Raw genomic sequence first — 16,950 nt, forward strand, 5'->3', positions numbered from 1 at the left:
AGCACAGCAGCCTATGCGAGGTTCACCATGCTCAGCCTACCCAGCTCCAGGACTTGAAGACAGAAGAAATAAGTGATACCTCAGACATTGCTTCAGGGTGCTTTAGGAGTAATTTGTTTTCTTGAGTCCTCTTAGGTTCCCACTTTGTGCTCCCAATTCTCCATTTTGTGCTGGCCCTAGCTACGAACCTCTGAAGGACCTGCGTTGCTCCTGACACCAGCACCATCACTCTGCCCAAGAGTGAGCAACACCTTCAGAGAAACAGAGGGGATTATGAGGGTAAAAGAGAACTGGTCGTGTAGCGTTGTGTGAACACACGGGCTGAAGTGAAGGTCAGAGCAGAGGGTGGACAGGTACCACTCTGCTGCCATGGCAAGTTGCACAGGGATACAGCAGCATGTGGCACAGTCAGGGCTGCAGCCAGCCTGTGGAGATGGAACAGCCAGGGGAAGATGTGCACGTGTGTGTGTGCCAATGTGTGCGCGCCAATGTGTGCGCAGATGCGCTGAGAGCAGCAAGTGTCCATCTGGAGAAGGTTATGGAGCAGCAGAAAGTGAAGACTGGTTTGACCCATCTGGCTTCTTACCTGTCCCTCCTCCTGCCTGCAGACGCATATACAGAATTTTACTGCGGGACCAAGCCTGTCAGTACAAGACTTGAATTGCTTACGCTTAGCTGTACCTACAAGGCTGGGAGTGAAAGCTGGTAGCATTGTCAGCCTGCCAGATGCGGCTGAGCAACACAAATGTGTCAGTCTCTATTGCTGGCATGCATTTCCTTGCCCACCTCTGAAACTGAGATAGCTGACAGTCCACATTATTGCCTCTGGAACAGGTTTCCTTCTTTCCAATGCAGTGTGAAACTCTGAATCAAAAAATGTCTGAAGATGGACATGGCCAGTGGGGTCTAGCTCAGCTGTTTGGATGCTCTCTCTCCTTGCTGAGGCAGATGAGTGATGGGGCACATTATGTTAGCAGTATCACATGGAGAACAGAAGTCTATAATTTAATATAAGAAGAAGTGTATATCCCCAGAAAGAAGCCTATGTGGTTTGTTAGCCAGATGCATAATGATGGCAGATTTGGACGGCGCACATGTGAAGAAAAATATGTAGTACATATTCACATGAGAATGCAACATAAAATAATATTGGCTCATCTGTATTAGGTGATATACTTTTCTCTTTTACTGTTATTTTTCATCCTTAATAGATATAAAGCAGGAGGATAACCTGACATGAGTAGTCCTACTGGAGTTATTGGGTGCTTATTAGTTCTGAAAAGCACATGTTTAGAGGCCTGATTAGGGCCTGAGGTCCCCCAGAATGCTGATTTAGGGACCTCGCTTTTCAAGAACTGGATGTAAAGTGTCAAAAGAACTACCTGTAAAGAAATCTTATTCCCTAATTCTTCTTGGTGCCTGTGACAATCATTCCACCTGTGACACCCACTGGAACCGCAAATCATATTCCATGTTACCTAAACTGAAGGTGTCATTTCCTTGTCTCCTCCCAAAGAGGATTTACTTAATTATGCGTGAGTTGGAGCACGCCATCCTTGAGACAGACACAAAAAGGACACGTTGCTTTTGTTACTCTTGCTTTCTAGCTACCTTCTGAATGTGAATAGACATCAACAGGAAGCAAGACAGGGAAGCAACTGTGGTAGCATCCAAGCAGTGTCCCCAGATACGAAAGTGGAGTAGGGCTTCCCCATCCTCTCCTCCCTCTTGTCCCTGAGAACTCCTCGCCATGGCTGGCTAAGGAGAGCTCTAACACTGTCTGTCCTGTTCCTCTGAGACCTGACCCTGTCACCAGCAGCAAGCAGCAGCTCTGTGCTGCTGCCCCATGCAGGCTGATAGCTGGCTCCTAGTGCCCAGTTTATCTGTGTGCTCTGAGACTACCTCATGAGGCAATCTGAAGCACACCAGAAGTGATCAAAAGCACAGTCCTCTTCTGAACTGGACCACACATGCAGGTACCACCAGGGCTGCCTGGGAAAATTAGGCTTGATGTTCCTCAGTTTGGACTCCCTATAGCAAACTGTTGCTCTGCCCCTCCAGGCTTCTGCAGTTTTGCAGCATCAGGGCAAATGCTGAGTGACAGATCCTGCTGTGTAGGCTGAGTGCTTGTCTGTGATTTCATGTGCCAATGAAGGGACTTGGCAAGGGAGGTGCAAACCAGCTTTTCTACCTGTGAAGCCTTAGGCACGGGCAATGTTTGTGTCACTGTGTTGTGGTTCTATCCCGGAAGGACATGGTGATGCTCTTTTGTCAGGTGGCATCGCTGTGCCTGTATCTTTGGCTGGCCTTGGCTTCTTCAGCCCCCATGAATTGATTTAAGCCTAACTGGTTGTGGAAATACCAATGATAATGCAGCTGATATTAGTGACATGGGAGGGATGGACTACTTTCATGTCTTTTTCAAAGTAACTATTTAAGAAGTGGATTCTCATTTGTCACATTCATGTACATATATGACATAAACCCACCTGTTAACCTTCTTTGAAAACCATTATTCATGGTCCCAGCATCTCACCATCATTTAAAGAACTTGGCAGTAGACATAAAGCACTGGACTAAGACCCCAAAATACGTATTTTATATCCCATGCTACCTTTAGCCTGTTTTCCCTTTCACCGCATGTCTACATGTCTACTCAGTGAGCACTTGGGGTCAGGGTCCTTTCCTTCTTTTGCGGTTTTAAACCTCTGCCATTCCCTAGCAAGGCCAAACAGTGCAAAATCACTGGCATAGCCAGAGTGTATTTGGGAATTGGGAAAGGGCACTAGTGACTGCTCTCTTATCCTTCAAACACTGCACTGGAGTCTCCTGCTCTCGCGCTGCTGCCCTGCCATGCCTCTGGCAGTAAGGCAGTGCCCTGAACGCTGGGGGTCTGGGCATCAACACTCAGCAGGGTCAGCAGCCTCCCATTCCCCCTGGGAAGGAGGTGGGAGGCCTGGGCCTTGCCTTATGCCAGCTCCTCCATCACTGCCTGGGTACAAAAGCTGGGGCTGAACAGTGACACACACACACCTCTCCTTCCAATGCACTTTTTTGATGCTTCACCAAATTCCATTGTGCCACCGAGCTAAATAATAAATTTACCAATTACCCACGAACAAAGTCCCTATTAATGTAGCAATTAGGTTACAAATTATCAGTTACATACCAACTACCCATTTCAGTAGTAATTATGTGATTAGGTTACAAGTCACCACATTCTATACACAAGCTAAAAATCATCACAAACCCTTTATTTTAAAACACCAAATAAAAAGATAATGAAATACAGAACATAATGAAATACACATAAACAGTAGGCATGATGTTAGGCAAACAGTGGATGATTTTACTGCTGTATTATATTGCATGCAGCAGCTAAAATGAAGTTGCTAACTCTGAAATTCAACATTTTATTTTTACCCAAATAAAATGTTTTGTAAGTTAGATTTTTATTTTTTTTTTTTCCAAAACCAACACTTTATTCTACAGGGAATTTGGTTCTCTTCCAGTCTTACATGGAGTGAAAACAATTAGGATTCTTTTTCTAACAGATACCATATCCAATTTAAATAGTCTGTTTTCCCTCCTATTCATCTGATGAAGTCCTGAACACTAACTAAAGTCAGTCCCATGCCAGGGTAGTATTACTGGTGTCAAATAATGAGACTTTCCAAAAGTGTGTAAGTTTAGCTCTTAATCCCTTAGGGGGAACCAATAAGAGAAGCAGTTGCCAAAAATCAAAGGTGGCCTCAGGATGGAAACAGGAAAAAGATGAAAACTTCAGAAAATAAATGAAGCCCATACCTAAAGTGAGAGACCTAAACTCCTCAGAACAGAGCCAGAGCAACTGCTGGTGGTTTCCTACGAGGACTGGCATGACACCTCATGAGGAATGGTGAAATTTGTATTCCAACATTAGGGACTATGCCAAGGTTGACCTTATCAGCCTTCCCATTGGTGGCATCACAGCCACAGGTTTCTTGACACTGTTGCATGGTTGGAAAAGTTGATAAACTGGAGAATTGATACACAGGAGAAACTGTCACTACTGCTAGAAGCCATGCTGAAGTCTCCTCTCAGTGCTGGCACCGGCCAGAAATAGATCCTTCTCCAAAATGGACAGGGATACTTGCTACCTTCTGGAACACTTCCACATGGGTAGAAGGAACAAATCTGGAACTGCAAATGTGTTTTTTGTGCTTTCAAAGCACCTCTCATTTTTCAGGTCTTAATAGCTGAGCTGCTGTAATTGGAGCATGGCTACTGAGTGCAGTCAAAAGCAGCGAGCATAAATAGCAGATCCTGGCTGAAACCAAACATTGTTAAACCAGACATGGTAATGAAGCCAAAGCCAATGGGGTCCAAAACTAACTCAACTGCTTAACTGGCTTCTGCTGGAGACAGTGTCTGGGGAATATGCACCTGTCCAAAAAAGGAGATGTCTCTGTTGGAAAGCCAAATCTCTGGAATTCAAAGAAGTGTGGAAAGCCAAGAGAGTGGTGTGGATTTCATCTTGGCTATCAGCTGGAAGTATCAGCCTTGGAACATGTCTTACAAGACCAGGCTCTGGAAACTCCCTATAAGGAAATGGCCCACATGTAGTAAATCATATCCAGGCAGTTGGCTTGGCCTAGACAGTGGCAAAACCCCATAATAATAACACTATATCATGGCAGAAGAAGATAGATACATTAAAAAGAAAAAAAGAGAGAAAAATTACAGTAGCGAAACATGAAGCTACAGAGAGAGTAAAAACCTGCTTAAGAAAACTTGGGAAATAATGTGTCCTAGGGTACAAAATAGTTAAGATTTCTTTTCCTGTCAGTAGCAAAAAGCAAACATGCAAAGCTAAGTGAAGGAGGCCGAGAGGAACCAGCAACACCCACCCCACGGGCATACAATTTTATGGGGTTTTTGCTTCTGTAACAAAATGCCTTAAAGTTCTTGGAGTACCTGCACCACCATTCTCCAGTCATTTTGATTTGCAGACTCCAGACCTTTTTCCAATGAATGTGTGGACCAAAAATTAGAAGCTGAAGGCTGCTGCCAACATTTGTCTCTCCACAGCTGCCTGCCCTGGACCCCTGTATGTCAGAGCTCTACAGGACATGGACTGAACCAAGTGTGTGATGTGGTGGACAACTCCCCCCTTCCTATGTCCGCCGAGGCTTGCTGGCCTACAGAAGGCCCCTGAAAACCATCATGGCACTCCTCTGCTTACTGTCTGCCCCCTGAGGATGAAGCAAGGGCTGCAGACTCGGTGGAATCTCATGATGAGGGGCTTAGCACTAAACACCGAAGGAATTTGTTGGGGGCTATTTGACACAATGGTGGTACAACCAGAGGGCTACAGCTGTGGTTTGTCAGCCCCAGTGCTGTCCATGTGGGCCTGGGGAGGGACTCTGGAGAAACATCAGGATGTCTTGGTCCTCCTCAGTGTCTTAGGCTTTATTTAGTATAGGGCTGGCATGCAGGGAGAGAGCTGCTGAGAAATGCATGACCACTGTCCAAAACCCTTTGCAGACCAAGCCTGCCAAGCAAGCAAACAAGTTCAAGTTTGACATGTGCTTCCAAACCCTTGGAATAACCCTCCTTCCGTAAAGGTCAGACATGGGTCAGCTTGCCTCCACCTGGTGTGGTGGTGAGGGTGCACCCCATGGCCAAACTGGCTGCTCTGACCCCCCAGATAAATAAGTGAATAAATAACAGCAAACAGACACACCAACAGTGCCCCAGCTGGAAATGTACTGGCCCTGCTTGAAGCAACAGCATGCAAAGGAAGGCTTTCCATTGTCCTGAGAGACAAGCCATAAAAACAGATGATAGAAACAGTCATGAAAGAGCTGGGCCATCAAGGAGATGATTTCCAGCCTCTTCTCCAACGGCCTGGGGCTGTAATAACACAGGTTGTACTTGGGTACCTTCACAGCTGCACGTGGGAAGCTTGCACAAGACCGGTTAGCGTCTGTCCTGGCACAGCTCCTCATTTTCTTGCTTTCATGAGCAAAAAATATCCCTGTTTAGGCTCCGTATGCACAACAGGAAGTTAATAAAAAGAAGACATTTTCATACATTTTTCAGGGCTGCATCTGTGCTTGGAACCTTAGACCCAGGATTGTTCTTGCCATCCTGCCTCTGCAGCTCCAGTAAGGCAGCACTGTTGATAATAATGAAAGTGTCTTTGCTGTCCTTTCCTGGAAGCTCCACCTGGCTTTTCTGAGGGTTAAACTTTCCAGAATAGAGATAGTCCATGTAGTTTTCAGGCTTGCTGGAAACAATATTGCTGAGCATCATGACAAAGAGAAGAAAGCCGAAAAACCCAATGATTATGAGGATATAGAATGAGGCCATTAACTCCTCTTGCATCTCCAAGGCTGGGTTGCTGAAATTGTTGAACCGAAGAGTCTTCTTTTGTTCCACAAACATGTGGAGTAAATTCGGCACGACCGAACTGCTGTTCGTGTGGTTGCTGAGAGCCATCTTAAGCTTCCACTCTGGCTGCAAGAGCTAAGCAAAACAAATGAACCAACTTAGCTGGTTAATGCATACCTGTATCTTCTACTCAGGTCCCGCACACCATTTCCTCTTCTCTGCTGTGTAGCTAGCTGCACTTGGCTATATCCTTTAGCTGCTTGTCTTGCATGCAGAGAGCCATGGTGAAAGTCAGTGGCAAGTTAGCACAAGAATTCAAAGAAGAAACAGCTTTCTGCATGAAAGATGTGTGTACGTGCACAGGCACATACTGCTCCCTGAGACTGTTTTGCTGGTGATGTACCGTCAAAATCAGGGCATGGTAATAACACTGCCAATTCCAACGACTATCTCAGTGGAAACAGGATGAGTCGTTCTAAGGTACCGGTATAATTCAAACAGTAACACCACAAAGGTGAGAGAGAACAGTACTGCTGTTATAGCCCTGGCTCCTGAATGGAGCTAAATCATCCACAGTAAAACCTGCTGGATTGAAAAAGAGCTGTGGGAAGGAACTAAACAAATCCAAATTGATGCAAGTTTGTTATCTTGTTGAGAAGGAAACTTGAGAAATTATTTTCTGCCAAATTATGTTTCTTGAGGTTGTCTTTTTTTTTTTTAATGAGTTTTTTTCAAAGTCATTTTTAGCACAAGAAGAGCTTCAATCATTGCCTCTAAGTAAACCATGAAATCTTTCCATTCTGAAAAATCCCAAGATAAAAATTTTTTGACTCCATCTCCCAATCCCACATCCAAAAAAATAAGTTTTTTCTTTTGGCAACAGCAATTTTCCAATTTTGATATAAAGCTGTGTATAACTTTCGGTTCCCTGAAACCCCTTTCTCTGGGAAGCATCTGATAATCGTAGGAAAGCTTTGTGTAAATCCTGTCCTGCCCAGTTGTAAAAAGCAGCCAAGAGTTTCATTCCAAATGTGCAACTTCTACTAATTTAAAGTCATTCACTTTCTTTGTTGCAGTTTTCCTTGCTTTTCAGCCAGCACTGATTAACCTGTGTAGCTCTGATGTTGCAAAGAGTCTGTACAAACTGAGCCTGCAACCCCATGTATTGCAGCAAGAGGCCTGGTGGTTTACAGGACCCGAAGATTGGACCACTCCCTTAAATCTCATAGAAGGCACCATTTAAAGAGCTAAATAAGAATAACAGAATAAAAGGCTCTGCAAAATTTCTGATGGGGACTAGGGAAAGCTCCCTCAGGGCAGCTCTGCCTGACAGTCACTCCAAAGACGTTCGGCAGTATTAAAGTGAGGGTTACCCTTGAAGAAGATAGTGAGCTGAACCCCAGGTCTGGGCAGCTGGCATCCCTGGCAGGCAGCCTCCTTCCCTTTCTCATCCTGCTTGCAGACACTGATGGCAAGAGACGTCATATCTTCTCTCCTTGTGCCTCACACTGGGCTGTTCACTACTCCTGACTCAGGGAAGTCAGGCATTTCCTCTCTGGTCCAGCTAGGATAAGCCCATCACCAGACCACTGAAGTGTCTGAAATTGCCTGAACATCCTGGATGATTAAGGTTGTCTATTCCTGGTTAGGTTTCCTCCTTCTTGCAACGATTACCTTTTAATGAATGTGTTTACTCTGCTGGCTGGGTTGTGACTGGTCTGCCTGGAATCTATTAATGGCCAAATAACCACGACGGGTGGCTGTGTGAGTTAAGCGCAGAGCTCACATGGGACCCATTCGCAGAGGTGGGCGGAGATTTACAACTGCAGCATGGGAGCTGGAGCTGTACCTGGGGGAATATAATGAATCGCAGCAACTGTGGGTGTGTGCAGCCACCTGGTTCAGGTAGAGCATGGCCTTTAGCTAACTAGGATGTTTTGGTCTATACAGAAAAATAGAAAAGCAAGATTCCTTCCAGATTCTAAGCCAGATACAAGTAAACTTGCCTGTACATCTCTGCTCTGCCCAAGGTCAATCTGACTACATCTACTTTGGCTCCAGTAGAAATCCATAATCACAACACTCTGCAGAAGTGAAATTTGTCTTGGTGTTCCCCTTTTCAGAGGGCACAATGTGAAAAAAGTGATTTATACCTTGGCTGAACACTAGGTAATAGTTTTATTCTGAGAAAGATTAACTGAAAGTGAATTGAATTTCTGATAACAAGATTTTCTCTGTTGCTTCCCAAACCCACATTTCCCTTCTCTGCCTTCTCCAGCCTGTTCTCCTGAACTGGCTGCCCTGGGTGTTTTGGCTAATGCCATGATAAGCTACCCACATTGCGGAGGACCAAAGTTCAGAAATATACCAGAACTCTTCTTGGTAGATGAATTTCCTAACTTTCTGCAATCCCACTGCAAAAAACGCCAAACAGCCTGCCCTCTATGCATCCCTAGACTACCTTGTACTCATTTGCCACAGCTATACTCATTTTCTATCCTATAAAAGTGAGTCCAGTATCTGAAGGGGGCTATAGGGATGCTGGAGAGGGACTCTTCATTAAGGACTGCAGTGATAGGACAAGGGGTAACGGGTTCAAACTTAAACAGGGGAAGTTTAGATTGGATATAAGGAAGAAGTTCTTCACTGTAAGGGTGGTGAGGCACTGAAATGGGTTGCTCGGGGAAGTTGTGAAGGCTCCATTCCTTGGCAGTGTTCAAGGCCATGTTGGACAGAGCCTTGGGTGACATGGTTTAGTGTGAGGTGTCCCTGCCCATGGCAGGGGGATTGGAACTGGGTGATCTTAAGGTCCTTTCCAACCCTAGCTATTCTATGACTCTATGACTAAGCTTCAATCGCTGTTATCCATGTATATTACTCCCAGTGCCTACCACTGCCTGCATTTTGTTGAGGGACTTCTTCTACACTCATTGTCTTGCTTTATGGGTCACCTCAAGCACTTCTGCAGAGCCCTGGAGACAGGACAGTGGTTAGATGGGCTGTCCCTCTAATGTTCAGGAAGATGGTACCCAGTAGGGAGCTGCAGTTCCATGTTGCCATTTGGAGTCTCTTGGCATGGGCTGCCCGACTCCTGCCATGACTGGAGTGGGACTGGTCCTTTAGCTATGCGTACAAGTTGTTAAATAGAATACAAAAGTACAGTGTTTTGACGTGCAGTTCCTCAGACACTGCGTTCTAAGGAATACAGGATTTTCCGCTCTAGAAGAGTGAAACTGGTTAAATGTTGAGCTGGCACTCAAAGTATCTGCCAGTGTGGGTATCGCTGAGCCATGTGCCACTTCACTGCAGGAACATCCTGTCCAGACAGAAAACATTTTTTTGGCGGGGGGGGGGGGGGGGGGGGGTGGGAATGCATTTGTGCTTTTCTAACAGTTTTTCCCTCCCACTCAAAATACAGCAGAAAACCAGCGCGGCAGGGACCAGTCTCCAGAAAACAATAACGAGAGGCTTGAGGCAAATGGCATAATGAGCCGAAAGGCATGGGTATTGCCCGTTAACTTAGACAGATGCCTAATTCTCCTTAGGCCAGGCACACAGCACATTGGGCATTTTTAACAGGCAGGTTGTGCAACACTAAGGGAAGGCAGAATCTGAGTATGAACCTCAAAATGAGAAAGAAGAAGTCTAGAGTAGCATCTGCCTTTAGCGGTAACTAGGGGAAGGATTAGCAACTGCTGTTGTACCACACCAGGCCCCTCTGAGAAAGAAAACAGGCTTCAGATGGTTTTGTACAAATAAGTCTGTATGTCATCTGTCTGTATATATGTGCACACTCACACCCCAACACTCACCCAGACACAGACAGGGCTGGAAAGATACTGGGATGCCACATCAGTACTCCACCAGGCTTCAGTACATCTGTATTGCTGCTTTTCCCCCATCATCATATTGGATACACAGGTTAGAAATCAGCCTTTTTTTCCATGATGGGACTCATCCCTTTTCTACCAGCTCCTCTTTTCCACGACCTAAGGACTGTTTTTCCATTTTGACCATTTTCTCTGTATGTTAAGAGCATGTCTCACACAAATCAATTAGAGATAGGCATCACCATCATCTGTCTTGTGAGTAGTCATGAACCCATGCACACAGATATGTGTGCATAGACTTCTCCCCTCCCAATGCACACAAATACATGCTGAAATAGAAAAACCCCACAGAGCTACATGTATAATGCCATATCTAGCTATTTATCTTTTTAAAGAAAGGACTAGTATTTTGAGTGTTAAACAGAGCTGATTTTTGGAGAACAGCAATTCAGGAGAAAAAAGATCCACTAAATGTATCCAAAATAAAGGAAAAATTGAAATGAAAATTTAAAGCAGTGCCTACTTATCACTATGATCAAGAAGTTGTAGACAACCCAGGCACCATAACAACAGCTATGAAAGGTTGTACCTATTGAACAGCTTACTTACATTCAGACCTGGCTCTGTCCTGGGAGCAACACCTCTTTCAGCTGTCAGGCTTGCTCCCAGCTGACCAATGCATTTAACTATTTAAGGAGCATAGGAGAGGAGTGGCCTCTGCTTCTGGCCTCTAGCAAGTAATCACAGGCACATTATGCATGAGGGAGTGTCAGCAAAGCAATGTGGTAACAGGATACTATGGGTCTGTGAGGCTCCTACTACATGGGGGATCCAGGCAAATGGTCATCTATACCTTACCATTCAGAGGATGACAATAACATGGGTGAGGGCTCAGTTGCCTCAATATTGGGCAAAATAAACCATAAAGGCTGCTCTGTGAGTGTACTTGCTGTGGGACAGAGCCCATGTAAGAGCAGATTGTGGGCCTGGGGTGATGTTTGGTTATTCACCACAGATCTAACATTCTGAAGTCAGTGACTCTCAGAAGTGGGAAAGAAAATAGCTGTATCCATAGTGTCCCCCAGATGTGTTTGGCTGATGCCACCTCATCCCACCAGAAGAAAGAGGCAGCACAGTTGTGCTGCCTTGTTCAGTGAACACCTACATCCCTGCTCGTCCTGCTTTACCCTTCTGGTGAAAGGATGGGGAAAGAAAGTAGCCAGGAATAGGAAAGAGGATGCTGGATGAAGCAACCTTGCTATCTTTCATCTTGCATCCTCTTTCCCCAGCCTTATATCCTGTTCTGCCAGCTGGGCATGGGTGTTTTATTCCATTAATACACCCTCTCTCTGGCAAAACAGCATGAGTTACACCCCTTTACAGCCAAGTCCCCTTTCAAGATCAACACCTAACACCATCCATGGCTTGCAAGATCTCTAATTTAACTCAGACTTTGCCACTGGAGCCAAAGACGACTGCTGGCATGGTGTTACTTTGCGTAACCAGAACAAGTGAAGGCAGCTGAGTGATGAGGAGAGCTCAAGCTGAAGATAAACCAGCTGGTTTTCCTTCTGTGGGAAGGAGGGAGGAAGACTGCTAAAAGCGAGGGTAAGCAGCGCCCCACGACAGCAGGGTATGTCTACAGCAGCTACTGCTATTAAACTGCATTCAGACAGATTCATAAATCTTGCTGTGGGTCTCAGTTCAAACCACTCATTCTTTCATGTCTAATCTTTGCTGGATAACACACAGTGCTTTGAAAGCATCAGCAGATCATTGGGTGAGCTGCACCTTTGGCTAACAAACACTGAAACAGGAAGAAAATCAGAAGCAGGGAGCTACTGGTTTGGAGGAATGGAGACCCAAAGGCTCCCAGACAGCAAGGGTAGTAGGGAATAGCTCCCAGTGTGGCCACACTGCCAATCTGGTTTACAGCCAACCCCACCTCTTGAAGCAAAATATGGTGTGAACAGTATTACTGGTTTGAAGCCACCATCCCCCTAAGAGCCAAAACCCATCAGAGAGCACAAAACACCAGCAAGCTGCTCTGTCTGGTCTGGCACTGCGCAGAGCCGGAGACACGAGCTGGCTGTGGATGGGCCTTTAGGACACAATAGAGCTGGGTGGAGATGCTGGCTAGGGCCATTGAGTGTCATAGCTTGGTTAGTGTAGCCCTACAGCATGGCTCATTAGCCATCTTCTCTGCAGGGCTCGTCAGATTAAACCCAGCACTACGCTGAGGTTCCTGTCTTATTTCCAGCTTTGGAAGAATGGTGATCAGGGCGAGGGGAAGGTGAGAGGCACACCTTGTCTTCTTGCCCCGTCAAGCATGGCTCCTTTGCAGCTCCTGTCCCACACCTCTACCTAGCTGGAGTGTGGAGATGGAAAACCCACCTGTTTTCATACCTCTTCCATAGATTTGATGGTCCTTTTTCTTAAAAACAAAATCAAATGCGAATGTAAAAGTGTAAACACTGTTAACAAGCTCTGTGATGAAGATGACCACCTGATCACCTCCACAACACAAGGCTGCGTGTATGAGTGACACCGGCTCAAGCGTACACCAAAGGTGGGATTTGTTTCACTGCCTGGGATTCTGCTAGGAGCTTCCCTACTCAATGGGAAGAGTCAGGCTGGGAGATTGATGAGTCCATCTCGGCACAACGTGCCCTCAAGAAGAGCTTGCTTTCTAATGACTGTGATTAGCGTCAGCCTCTAACCTGATGACAGTAAAAGTGCTGTGAGATAGACTCCCCCCTCAGCCATACCAAGGCAAAGGATGCAGGATTCCTACTTGTCCTTCCTAAGCCAGGACAGCAAGATTCCCACATCACCCATAGGAAGCATCCAGATACCATTCCCAGTACCAAGAACGAAGGAGCTGGGGTAGTGTAAGATGTCCAGGTGAGGGTGAGGGGAGAAATTAGGAGAGTGCGTCACAAGGCTGGATCCCACTGCATGTGGATGGAGAGAGGCATGCAGCCACAACCATGTCCCTTGACCAGGAACAAGCACTCAGCACCTGCCTGATGGTGACAGTCTCCTTCCTCCACCCACAGCCCTGGAAGTCTGTGCTGGTGCCAGGGGTCACCTTTCTTTAAAAAGGAAGGAAGGAAGGAAGAGGGTTGGAGCATGAATGTAACAGCTGGGCTGGAAGTAATTCTGACAATCTTTCAGTGAAGGCATATAGACCCCAGAATAAGCTGGGAATTTTCCATCAGCTTTACAGGAGGTAAGCCAGGGCACATGAGCTGAGGATCTGATTCTCTTGTGAATGCAATTTCTTTGATATAAAAGGAAAAAATACATACCAGCAAGGCTATTTTATACAAATGTTAGAGTATTGCCTGCTTTACAGCGAGAATCAAAGTCGTGTTCCCCCCCGCCCCAGGAAGGGCTTTAGGAGCTGGTGGAACTTGAGCTAATCTCCATGCATCCCCTCTTCTAGGACCAAGGACACCTGGAAGCACATGCAGGACATGACCAAGATGGGCAGACATGTCTTTAAAATCCAGTGGGTTGGAACGAGCCAGGAACAGAAGACTCATCATGCTATTGAAGCACCTGGACAAGCCCAGATGAGCTTCAGACTAGAAGTATTTCCCATGCGCACTTTCCTCTGCAGCGTGCTAGCTTGTTTTCCATGCTCTCACCCCCATGGGATACAAGGTGGATCGTATCTTCAAGTGATATTTCCTGTTGAGCCAGGACGACCTGCCTGCCTCAGAGGAAGTGGGATGAAGGAGTGTCTGGATCTAAAATGAGTGATGGAGCATTCCTCACATGGCCAAGCTCTTCAAACAGACCATGCTGGTCACTGGGGACAGTGGGTTACTGAGGACTTCAGCCCCATGTGGCTGTGACTTCCTCAAGAACAATCTAGGTCATGCCCTGACAGGCATTAACTCCAGGAATAAACCATCCCCAAGGCAGGAATGCTGAGGGGTGCCTCTCCCCCAGCAATTCTCCCGGGGTTGCTGTTGGCTGGAGGACCCCAAGGTGTCCCGGAGGCAAGCATGGCTTGCCACGAGGCAAAGGCACAATGCCCATGGCATGCGGCTGCAGTGCTGACAGGAGACCTGTTCCATGGGGAACTGGAGGAGCCAGCACTGGAGGAGAAACATGTTGAGTTTGCAGAGAGCTGGCAAGAGCTGGGGAGCATTTGCTGGAGTACTGAGGTACTATATGTAGAAACCCCCCTCGCAGGACCCTGGTTGGGCAGGGTGATGATCTGCCATGTCCTTCTCGCAGCTTCCTCTCATTGATGGCTGAGTCATCCTGGCTTTCTAGAAGAGGCTGGGAAGGGGCACTGACTCATGGTGGCTGCGGGTGAGAGCTGCAGGTGACGGCCACAGTGCAAGGCACTGCACATTTCCTCTCTCGCAGGTCAGACTGTGTGTCATGAATCACACTGCCCAAGTTTCTGTGTCTGAGAACGAGCCAGAGCTTTCATTTTGCTGTTGCAATAACAGGCCTTGGGCTAGTCCTGGTTGTCTGGTGACCTCTTCCTCTCGCTCCAAGCTGAAGTGTAGGTGTGAGAAAAAGCTCATCTGAATCCTTGAGTATTTATGCAAAGCACCATTGGAGCCCTGATCTTACACTGAGGCTAAGGGGAAGCAGCATGGTCCTGGTGTATCAGCACATCTGCTCAGGAGTCTTTGCTATGTGCCCATGCAGTACACCTAAGTCACGTGGCTCACTTCTTCTTAACCCTTTTTTCCTATGGGACCATTAGATATTCCCAGTAATCCTCCTCAGCAATAGGGGCGAGCCCTTAATAACTACTTGGACACCGAATACATCAGATGAAAGAAGACAGCTTCTGCTTTCTGCGAGATACGCAGTGTGAGTGTGTGAATCAGCAAAAATGACATTATTAGGTATTTTGTTATGAGGGATTCTGATGATGAAAGTCTCAGGCAGTTAAGTTTAGGCTCTTTGTTTCTTTCTTCCTTTTTTCTAGCTTTCCCAGCATTTATTGGCTGATCCTCCTTACAGCTGCCTTTAGCTTTCTCTGTATTCCAGTGTATCAGACCTCTACAGCTTTTGCTGCTTTCCCCCCATTCTCAGGCTCTCCCTCTGTATGAGTGCTGCTGTGACCCCACATCACCGGGAGGCAGCCGTGGCAGCCAGCGCTGCCGGGACCTGTCCTCTTGCAACAGAGTGCACTTCAAAGGCATTGCCAAGCACTGCAGACTCCTCCGTGCTTCATCACTCAATTCATTTCACATGCAGGCTCTATGCGTATGTAACTGCTTCAGGAGTTGATTGTCTCAGAGCCACATCCAGGTTTTGCTGCTTGTGACTCACCTACTGACAGTAAAAGTCTGGATGTTGCCCTTAAATTGTACCCATGAAGCAAAAAACACCCACATTTGCTGTGGTCCAGTGTTCACATTTTGGGCTCCTATCCAAACACATGGTAACACGGTTTGAGTAGTATCACCTCCAGGACAGCAATAAAAGCAAGTGCCCCTCCCATCCTGTGCTTCATATCCTGTTTCCACCACAGGCTACACATTAAGGAGCTGTTGCAGAGGACACCATCACACTGGGACAACCTGAGCCATCCCGCGGCTGTGGCCTCTGGCTGCTGGTGACACCGGCGGACAAGCTGTGCCTTCCCTGCAGGAGGAGGGGAGCTGAAGCAGGAAAACCAAGCGCAGCGGAACACTGAGGAGTGGCATCATCTGTGATGAATGCTGAAACTATCCACAGAGCTTCAGAAAGGCCTTTTTTCCTCCCATGTTTCACTCCTGACTGCAGTCAGCCACCACAGTAGGTGGAAGAGGGTACGGAGAGGGCTAGCAGCATTGGAAGAGAAGTCATGTTTGCTGCCCTGTGATTTAGCCACTGGCAGAGATGCAGCTGTGGCGGGGTGGTTACCCCTCAGGGCATTATTTCTGGACAATCACTGTGATGAGCTTCTCAAAGATCGCCTTCAGTTGGACATTTCGAAGACCATAGGCTGGGCAGCTGGGAACAGCTGTCTGGGAGCAGCCCATAAGGTCTCCAGAATGGAAGAAGGAGGTGTCACGGCGGAGGAGTATTTGTGTAGGGCCATGATCTAGGGAGCCACCCGGGTACGGCCACACATGATGGCAGGCAGGCAGTTCGACTGGTTGCCCCATGTTGTCCACTGTAATTGCCTGCTTCCTCTCCCCCATCCCCTCAAGATTTCCAGATAAAATGTGTCAGCCTGAACCACCTGCAATGGGATTTAACCTGGTATGTGCGGGCTTGCCCCCCTCCTTGAATGGAAACTAATGTGGAATAAAGCCCCAAGCACATCTGGTAAACAAAACGGGTTGCAACATCGCTTTTCTGCTTTTCTAAAATTTCACAGACTGCTTAATCCTCTTTGAATCCCCACAAGGGCAAATGGCTCCTGTGGATAAATAAAGAGGGGAACCTGGATGCAGGGTAATGCACCACCTGTGTTGTTTCCCACTGGATGCAGGGTAATGCACCACCTGTGTTGTTTCCCACTGAAGGAAGCTTGGGAGGGAAAAGGAAAGTTACCTGGGCCTGGAAGAAGGAAGGAGAAGCTGGTACCACCAGTGTGGCTGTCCTGGGTGTCTTAGTGGGAGAGCTGGGAGCAGCTTCTGGATGGATTCGTTGCCATTTATCTTGCCCAACAGTTACCTTTGCTGTTACTGCAGTTATGCCTTGGCCTCCACATGCTGTTGGCCCAGAATACCAAACACACACCATGGCAGTGGGGTTTTGTTTGGCTCAGGATTTT

General features: G+C 46.9%; 1 protein-coding gene across 2 annotated transcripts in view; it reads left to right on the forward strand.

Annotated features, from left to right (window-relative positions):
• The window catches only part of SMIM11 (small integral membrane protein 11), a 34,533-nt gene extending 17,895 nt beyond the window's left edge, over positions 1 to 16,638 (forward strand). The window contains exon 5 of one of the 2 annotated variants that reach the window (XM_065676909.1): positions 15,718 to 16,638. The gene's annotated coding sequence lies outside the window, so the exon portion shown is untranslated. Of the gene's footprint in view, positions 1 to 13,653; positions 14,384 to 15,717 lie in introns of those variants that run through there. The other variant, XM_065676908.1, reaches the window with a different exon arrangement.
• Positions 16,639 to 16,950: the final 312 nt, after the last annotated feature.

This window comes from Lathamus discolor, chromosome 4 (assembly GCF_037157495.1).
Source record: "Lathamus discolor isolate bLatDis1 chromosome 4, bLatDis1.hap1, whole genome shotgun sequence".
In the NCBI taxonomy this organism is placed as follows: Eukaryota; Metazoa; Chordata; class Aves; order Psittaciformes; family Psittacidae; genus Lathamus; species Lathamus discolor.